The sequence below is a fragment of the Nannospalax galili genome, unplaced genomic scaffold (assembly GCF_000622305.1).
Source record: "Nannospalax galili isolate Female #2095 unplaced genomic scaffold, S.galili_v1.0 scaffold24, whole genome shotgun sequence".
Classification (NCBI taxonomy): domain Eukaryota; kingdom Metazoa; phylum Chordata; class Mammalia; order Rodentia; family Spalacidae; genus Nannospalax; species Nannospalax galili.
Genome location: NW_008352654.1, coordinates 418,681 through 427,888, shown reverse-complemented (window position 1 = coordinate 427,888; position 9,208 = coordinate 418,681). Strand labels below are relative to the sequence as shown.

Genomic DNA, 9,208 nt, shown 5'->3' with positions numbered 1-9,208 from the left:
TCCATCTCCCATCTCCTCTAAAGTAGCTTTCTTGGCTTTCTTCTCACACTCCTTTTTGTAATTTAGCTAAACGCAGTCTGAGCCCACAGAGTACTTGTAGGGGGTAGGTCTTCCCTTTTAAAATTTATTTTATTATTGATAAGCTCCCTTTCTATTTCCAAACTCTGATGATATCAAATGTCTGTTACAGAATGCAGGAAGGGCCTCACACCATACGGCTGGCCTCTGCCTCCCAAAGATCTGCCTGCCTCTGCCTCCCAAGTGCTGGGATTAAAGACATGTGCCACCACGCCCGGCGAGTCTTTTTTTTTCTTTGGTCTTTTTGAGGCAAGGTCTCCCTGTAGCCTCAGGTGGCCTGGAAGTTACTACATAGGCCAAGTTGGCCTTGAACTTACAGAAATCTGCCTGCCTCTGCCTCCTGAGTACTGGGATTAAAGGCACATTCATCCAGCTTCATTCATTCATTTAAAAAATGTTTTATTTTATTATATATATATGACTGTTTGTCTGCATGTATGTAAGTGCACCTGTGTCATGCAGTGCTCATGGACATCAGAAGAGGGTATCGGATCCCCTAGAACTGGAGTTACAGACAGCTGTTAGCTGCCATGTGGGTACTGGGAATGGAACCTGGGTCATCTGCAAGAGCAGCCAGTACTCTTAACCAATGAGCCATCTCTCTAGCCCTCATTCATTTTTTTTTAAAGACAGAATCTGGCTATGTCACTCACACTGGCCTTGAAGTTGTGATCCTCCTGTCTCAGTCTCCTGACTGTTAGGATTACAGGTGTGCATCACTACATGCAGCCTGTATGCTGGCTTCGTCACTATTTCATTGGAGGTGAGGGGTCTATGTTGTCTTTTTTGATCACAGACCTCATAGGGCCCTTATTGAGACAAAAATGACTCTTAAATGACTCTGGACCTTTGCATTGATAAGCCTTTTAGAACTCTTAGTTCTTTGGGGAGAGGGCTATAAAGAGTGATCTAATCAAATGTGGCTTTGCACAATATGTGGTTTCACAAAGTAGTTTCATAAGAGAACACCACCACAACCCAGAGGGAGATGAGGAAGTTTGAAGTTTGTAGTAGACTCAGAAAAAAATGAGGAAAAGTCAAAGGAGGAAGACCAAGAGGAGGGGCTCTCTGTGGCTGAGGTTGGAGAGGCAGCACAGGCTCTAGAGCCAGTTTCAGGTCCAGGCTCTGTCTGCAATTGGCTTTGGGTAGTTTACTCTGCTGTGTCAGTTTTCTTCTTCTACAAAAAGAATTTCCCATCTCATGACATGTGTTGCTGTTTGTTAGTGGTGGAATAGCACCTGGCAAGTCATGAGTCCCAGATGACTGTGAATGAGTTTTCCAGCTTTCTGGTTTTCCTCAGGTCGGGGCTGACTCCTGTCTTGGGCAGTTGTTGTTTTCCTTGAACTGATCTCTTCATTTCTTGGACCTTCAGAAATCTACAGAGATAATTATGTCTGCCTCCAAAGACTGTTGTGTTTTACATGTTTGTAAACTGCCTGGCACGTATGGAGCTTAATAATCAGAAGTTATTATTATGGTGAGAGGTACCCCATTTGAGACAGGGTCTCCCTGTAGCCCCAGCTGTCCTGGAACTCACTATGTAAGATCAGGCTGGCCTTGAACTCACAGAGATCCACCTGCCTCTGCCTCCTGGGTGCTGGGATTAAAGGCATGTGCCACCACACCCGACTAGATCTTTGAAGTTTTAAGAAAGACTGACCTCACTGAATCACAGTGAGACCAGCTCAGCCTACAGAGCTTGCATGGGAGGTGAGGCTAGGGCTGGGGCACTAGCATCTTCTGAAACAACCACGAATGGTCTGCCTCACACAGCAGTGGGCACATCCCTTTGCTCTAGGAACGTTTTCCGCCCCAGGCCTGTGCTGAGGGTGTGGACCCAGTGGGTCTGCATGTCAGGAGCTGTACCCGGGGCGGGAGAGGGGGAGTTTAGCAGCAGAGGGTGTGTTCTGGGTGGGCCTTGGCAACCTATTGGTGTGTGTGTGTGTGTGCGCGTGTGTGAGACTGGCCCAGGGACATCTTGGCCCAGGATGTGGACTCTCAGGCCTAGTGAGTGCAGAACCTGCCTACACAGCGACTCCAAGCTGCAATTCCAAGCCTTAACTGAGGACACCCCAGGACTGATTGCCAGCAGGAAGGAAGGTTGTGGGAGCCACACTGATCTCAATTCTCTTCAACTGTGCAGGCATGGAAAAGTAGTAACTGGGCTGTGCAAATGGATGGATGTCTTTCAGTTCTTTTTGAAGAGGGAAGCAGGGTTGCAAAATCTCACAGTGATAGGGTGTTGCAATCTGAATGTGTTGGGAGTCACATTATGGTCCCCATACTTGACAACATTTGTCCCCTGTGCCATACAAGGGCCACTGTGCTTCAAAACGGACCAGGGCCACTGATCTCTCCCTAAGTAAATTGTTTTCCAGGGAATCCCAAACAGCGTGAGGCCAGGCAAACTCATCTTAGGAACTGTTTATGGAGTGTAAAAGGAAACTGAAAGCTTCCTTCCAAACTCCTGTTTCTAGTAATGGCAACAGGCTGGGCCGTGGTGAGTCCCCAGATGGAACAGTAGGAACCACCCTGAAAAAATAGCTTGCCAAGTCTCAAAGGGGACATACTGTTGTGCCTGGGGAGGAGGGAATATGGGTTTTTTTTTTTTCTTTCTTCTTTTTGCCTGTCTGAACTTTGTAATTTTGTTTTTTTTTTTTTCTTTCTGGCAAGTATATAGTGTTTTTGTAATAAGGAAAAATATTTTAAAAATGTTCTCAGCAGAGCAGTATCTTTTATTTTTTTAAAAAATATTATTTTATGCCAGGTGTGGTGGCGCACGCCTGTAGTCCCAGCACTTGGGAGGCAGAGGCAGGTGGAGCTTTGTGAGTTCAAGTCCAGCCTGGTCTACATAGTGAGTTCCAGGCCAGCTGGGGCTACAGGGAGACCCTGCTTCAAAAAGACCAAAAAAAAAAAAAAATATTTTATGTGTATGAGTGCATTGCCTGCATGTATGTAAGTGTACTCATGTTGTGTAAAGCTCAAGGAGGCCCAAAGAGGGTGTCAGCTCTCCTGGAACTGGAGTTACAGACGGTTGTTAGCCACCATGTATGTGGGTGCTGGGAATCGAACTCAGGTCCTCTGGAAGAGCTGCTGAGCCATCTCTCCAGCCCCCATTTTTTTTAATAGATAATAGAACATAATAAAGGGGAAAGTGCAGATACCCCTTCCTTTTTTCTTTTTACTATATATGTATATGTATTTTTTTTCTTGCCTTTCTTTCTAAAACAGATATTCTTGGTTTAAAAACACTTTGAAAATTCAGTTAGTGAAAATACAGAAAAAATAAAACCACTGTCAACAGTTTTCAGTCTAACATTCCAATATATACTTTAGTTTTTCTTTTTCCAGTGCTAAGGGTTACAACTGCTCTACCACTGAACTACTGTCCCAAGCCTTGAGGGTTCTTTCTTTTCTTTTTTCTCCTTTCTTTCTTTCTTTCTTTCTTTCTTTCTTTCTTTCTTTCTTTCTTTTTCTTTTGTATTTTTGAGACAGGGTCTCCCTGTAGCTCCAGCTGGCCTGGAACTCACTCTGTAGACCAGGCTGGCCTCAAACTCACAGAGATCTGCCTGCCTCTGCCTTCCCAGTGCTGGGACTAAAGGCATGCCACCATGCCTGGCTAAGCCTTGAGTTTTTAAGACAGGGTCTCACTATGTAACTCAGAAATTGCTAGATAGCCCAGATTGGCCTCAATTTTCTTACCCAGGGAATTTTGTTCTTGATGAGGATACTTTTATTTTTGGTACATTATGTGGGAGAAGGGAGGGTTAGTAGAAAAACATTGATCAAAAGGAGTCCTACTTATATATAGTCATGAGGAAGCTGGATTTAAGGCATAGCTCATTAGTCATTTTGTAACAATCTAGTTTGTGAAGTTTCACAGAAAGGGGAGTAAATTGTTTTGTAGGTCAGTTAAGTGAAAAACTCCTGGGTTACAGCCAGGGGGATATGGAACCAGAGGCAGGATGGTGAGGAGAGTACTTTCCCTTCTCATGTTCCCTCCATTCTATTTTTTTTTCCTTTTCTTTTTGAGACAAGGTCTCACTATGCAGCTCTGGCTGGCCTGGAACTCACTTTTTAGACCTGCCTGGCCTCCAACTCACAGAGATCCACCTGCCTCTGCCTCTGGAGTGCTGGGGTTAAAGGCGTGCGCCACCATGCCCGGCTCTTCCAGTCTTAAATATCCTGCTTCATACAGGAAACAATGATTTTTGTGTTTAGATGTGGTTCCATCCTCAAGATATCCTATTAAGAACATGCAAATATTTATGAAATCCAAAACACTTCTGGTCCCAAACATCAGTTAGTAGGTCCACCCACATGGATTCTACCAATTGACTCTCTTTACACTTCAGAAAAGTACATATTCACTCAACTATAAAACTGGAATATGTTAGTAGCTATCTAATACAATCATTTTCCTTCCTCCCCCTCCCCTCTTCTCAATGGTAGGAATTGAATTTATGGCCTCACACATGTGGGGTCAGCACTTAACCACTGAGCTATATTCCCAGCATTTTTTCTGTTTGTTTGATCGCAAAGGCTCATGCTCTGTAGAACAGGCTGGCCTTGATTTGTGGTGATCCTCCCTCCTTGTCTTCTGATGTGCTGGGATTCCAGGTGTGTGCTATTACACCTGGCTCTAATACAACGGTTTTGAGGATTGGCTGAAAACAATTTGTGAAGTGATACCTAGCACAGCACATGCTTATAAATGATGGTGATTTCTGACTTATGGCCTTTTTTCAGGGTGGGAAGTGGTGTGGACATTGAGGTTGTTGCTTGGACCAGCTGGATGAAGAGACCTCTGGCTTTTTTTCCTGTTTATTTTATTTTATTTAGTTTAGTTTAGTTTAGTTTTGAGGCAGGGTCTCACTGTAGCCCCAACTGGCCTGGAACTCACTATGTAGACCAGGCTGGCCTGGATCTCACAGAGTTCAAACTCCCTCTGCTTCCCAAGTGCTAGGATTAAAGGTCCAGTTTATTTTAGTTTTTTGAGACTTGGTCTCTCTGTGTAGCCTACCTAGGCTTCCTTCAAACCTGGGATTGTGTCCCCTCATCCTCCCAAATGCTGGGTTACAGATATTCACCGTGACGTCCTTTGCTCTAACAGTATTTAAATGTGTATGTGTGTGTGTTGGGGGGTTGCTAGCAGAGGTCAGAAGAATGCCTTAGAGCCCCTGGATCTGAAGTTATAAGTGGTTGTGAGTTGCCCAGTGTGAGTGCTGGTAACTGAACTTGGATCTTCTGGAAGAGCAGTAAATGCCCTTAACAGCTGAGCCATCTCTCCACCTTCCTCCCCATGTTAAAAAATATGAGCCGCTTCACAAATTTCATGCCATCCTCACACAGGGGCCATGCTAAGCTCTGCATTGTTCCAGTTTTAGTACACGTGCTGCTAGAGTGAGCCCTTTTTAAACAGAGTGAGGAAGATGTAGGACAGTGGAAGGTAAAGGTGGACAGAGAGAGGTGGCTGGTGTTGACAGGGTGAGGGAAAGATGAGCAGAGGAAAGAGCAGGATGCAGGGAGATGGAAACTCAACAGACCTGGGGAATCAGCCGTTGGGAATGGGAGCCCTGAGAAACAGCCAAGTACAGTCACTTGGGGCCTTTGGAGACTACCTTCTCAGGGGTCTGAGGGGCCCTGTGTCCTCTGGTCCCTGGCTCCTCTAGGCTGCTGCTATCTGCTTCCTCTCTGCCTTCCCTAGCTTCAAGCAGTGCCTGTCTTTCAGTTCCTTGAGTGCGTGCCGGGTCCTCCCTGTTGTATGACCGTTGTACATTCTGTTCCCCTGCCAGGAACTCTGTGCTGTTTCCTGGCCAACCCCCAGGCTTCCCTCAGCTCTCCAGCTTAAAGCTCACTTCCTCAGCAGGCCTTCTGGGATCATTCTTTAAAAACCAGCCCCCTCCTGGCCTCTTCTCCCTCCCCTATGGACTCAGCATTCTCTCTCAGCATCCTACCAGTCTGAGAGCTCCTTGCAGGCAGGAATGGGTCTGTCCTTGCTCATGAAAGACCAGAGAGCAGCCAGACTCAATAGACATTTATTGAAATGGAAGAACAAACCAGTTCAGTTGTGAGCTATGAAAGGACTTCCCTCCTCCTCTGTGGCTTCACTTCTGTCTTGGTTGATGCTAGCTGATTGATTAAAGTAACAGACTTGGGGGCCTGTGGGGGGATACTTTGCCAGCTTCTCTGCTCATCTTCCTTTCCCTGGAGGAAGAAGCCTCCCTTTCTTTTTCACTTTTTAAGGTTTTATTAGCATATATCAATTATACACTATAATGGATTTCATTAAGATATTTTCACACATGTATATATTTTGATAATATTCACCCCATTATTACTCTCTTGTCCCCTCCTCTGATCCCCTTCCTCTTCCTAATTACTCCTCCTTCTACTTTCATAGCTTAAAAAAATTATTTATTTTTTATTTGTGTATTTATTTTTATAATGATCACTTTTTAAACTTTTTATTTTTATGTATACGAGTGTTATGCCTGCATGTATATAAGTGCACCCATGTTGTGTCTGTGGAAGCCAGAAGAGCATGTTGGATCTCCTGGGACTGGAGTTATGGACTGTTGTTAGTAGCCACTATGTGGGTGACAGGGTAGATACAGTCAAAGATAAGGTTTGCACTGGGACATACCATCATTGTGGGGAACATAGATAGGTCCCCAAATTTTGCAAGCAATTCAGCAGACACATACTCTTTTTTTATTAATTTTTAATTAAAAAATACTTTATTAGCCAGGCATGGTGGCACATGCCTTTAATCCCAGCACTTGGGAGGCAGAGGCAGAGAGATCTCTATGAGTTCAAGGCCAGCCTGGTCTACATAGTGAGTTCCAGGACAGCTAGGGCTACACAGACAGACCATGTCTCAAAAAGACAAAAAAATACTTTATTATTTTTATTTCATGTGTATGAGTGTATTACTTGCATGCATATGAGTGCACCTATGTCATGCAAAGCCTGTGGAGATCAGAAGAAGGTGTCAAATTCCCTGGAACTGGAGCCTTGGACGGTTGTTAGCCACTATGTGGGTGCTGGGATTTGAACCTGGGTCCTCTGCAAGAGCAGCCAGTGCTCTTAACCGGGAAACCATCTCTTCAGTCCCTTATTTGTATTTTATATGTATGAGTGTTTTGCCTCCAGGCAACCACATGCATGCAATGACCTCGGTTTCCACAGGCCCCCTGGAACTGGAGTTGAGGAAGGTTTTAGCCACCATGTAGGAGCTAGGAACCTAACTGGGTCCTCAGCGAGAGCAGCAAAGACTTGTAACCACTCAGCCATCTCTCCAGCCCCTCATGCCTTTTGTGTGTGTGGCTCAATGAGTTTCATTAGAGTTGCGTGGAGAGGACAGAGGCATGGGTGAGGGGTTGTTTCGACAGCACCAGCACCTTATCAGTGGCTCTACTACAGAACGAAATGTCTCTCTTCCAGCAGCCATTAACTGACCCGGGGAAGCAGCTTCCCTGACTAAGACTAGAGTTTCTCAAGCTTTCGTGCATAAATTACCGGGAATCTTCTTAAGACGCAAGTTCTGATGCTGGGGGCTGGGGAGGGTGTGAGGGCCGGTGACTCTACCAGGCTCCCGGGATAGGCGGCTGGTTTCTGCACCGCTTCTGCGGACTTCCTCCCGCAGCCCCTGTTCTATGCTGCTCTGATTTCCACCTTAATATTGAGTCGCTGCGCCCCCTTTGGGACACTCTGAGGTATGACAATCTGACACCGAGGCTTGGTAAAGACAGCACAAAACCACAAAATTTTGGGGGAACAAGATCTTTTGCTAAAAGCAGATGAGCACACGGATGCAGCGTTAGGAAACGAAGTGTTGAAAAGTTCATCCTGTTAAGGATCCATGTAATGCTGAGGCGGACGGAATTCTGGAACGGAAGGAAGCTGGGGCTGGAAGCTTCACTCAGCTAGTGAGGCTTTTTTCCTTTGCCCCTGCTGTTTTACCCCCACCCCCCTTTTAAATACCACAAAGCTTTTTGTCTGTCAGATATGCATGAGGACCCTTCCTGCAACAAATTAAAAATTATGTATATATTGGTATTAGTTTAGATTTTCTATTTAAAAAGGTGTGGTAAAACAAACATCAAATTCGCCATCTTAATTATTTTTACATTTGATTTCTTTCATGTGCATGTGTGTCTGTATCTGTGTGGGTGCACGTGTGTCACGGTGCATGTGTGGAAGTCAGAGGACAACTAGTTCATTCTTTACTTATGCTGTAGGGGTCCTGGGGATTGAACTCAGGTCATCAGTGGAGCCATCTCATTCATTCCATCTTAACCATTCTTCAGTGGGCAGCTGGGTGGTATGAAATACAGTCACATCGTTGCAGGCCCATCACCATCTCTAGAACTCTTCATGTAAAATGGAAACTCTGTGTATCAAAACAGCAACTTCCTGCTGCTCACCACCCCTCTACTGCTCACCACCCCAGTGCACCATTCATTTGGGGTCTCTGTGATTTCACTACTTGAACAACTTCCTGTAAGTAGAATCACACAGTACTTGTCTTCATCCTTCCCCCAGATAACCAGTACAAACTGGCCTTGAACTTGTGATCCTCCTGCCTCAGCCTCTTGAATGTTGGGGATTACACAGTATTTGTCGTCTTCTCACTGCTTTATTTCATTTAATGTTTTCAAGGCTCATCCATTTTGTAGCACATATCAGAGTTTCTTTCCTTTTAAAAGCTGAATAATATTTCTTAGTGTGGCCAGAACACATTTTACTGGTCCATTTATCTGTTGTTGCTGGATGCTTGTTGCTTCAACGTTTTAAACTTCTTGTGAATGATGCTGCTTTTAACATGGGTGCACAGACAGTTCTACAAGATCTGCTTCAATTCTTTTGAGTGTACATCCAGAAGTAGACTTGCTAGATCACATATTATTTTTATTTTGTTTTCAAAAAATTATTTATTTTTATTTTATGTGTATGAGTGTTATGCCTGCATGTATGTAAGTACACCGATATGGTGCAATGCCTATGGAGGACAGAAGAGGACACTGGATTCCCTGGAATTGGAGTTTCGAACTGTTGTTAGCCACCATGTGGTGCTGGGATTTGAATCTGGGTCTTCTGCAAGAACAACCAGTGCTCTCAAATGCTG

General features: G+C 44.8%; 1 non-coding gene across 1 annotated transcript; it reads right to left on the bottom strand.

The window, feature by feature from the left end:
• Nucleotides 1–5,386: 5,386 nt before the first annotated feature.
• Nucleotides 5,387–5,489, bottom strand: LOC115067115. Its single transcript, XR_003846549.1, has one exon. It is a non-coding gene; the product is annotated as a U6 spliceosomal RNA (small nuclear RNA).
• Nucleotides 5,490–9,208: the final 3,719 nt, after the last annotated feature.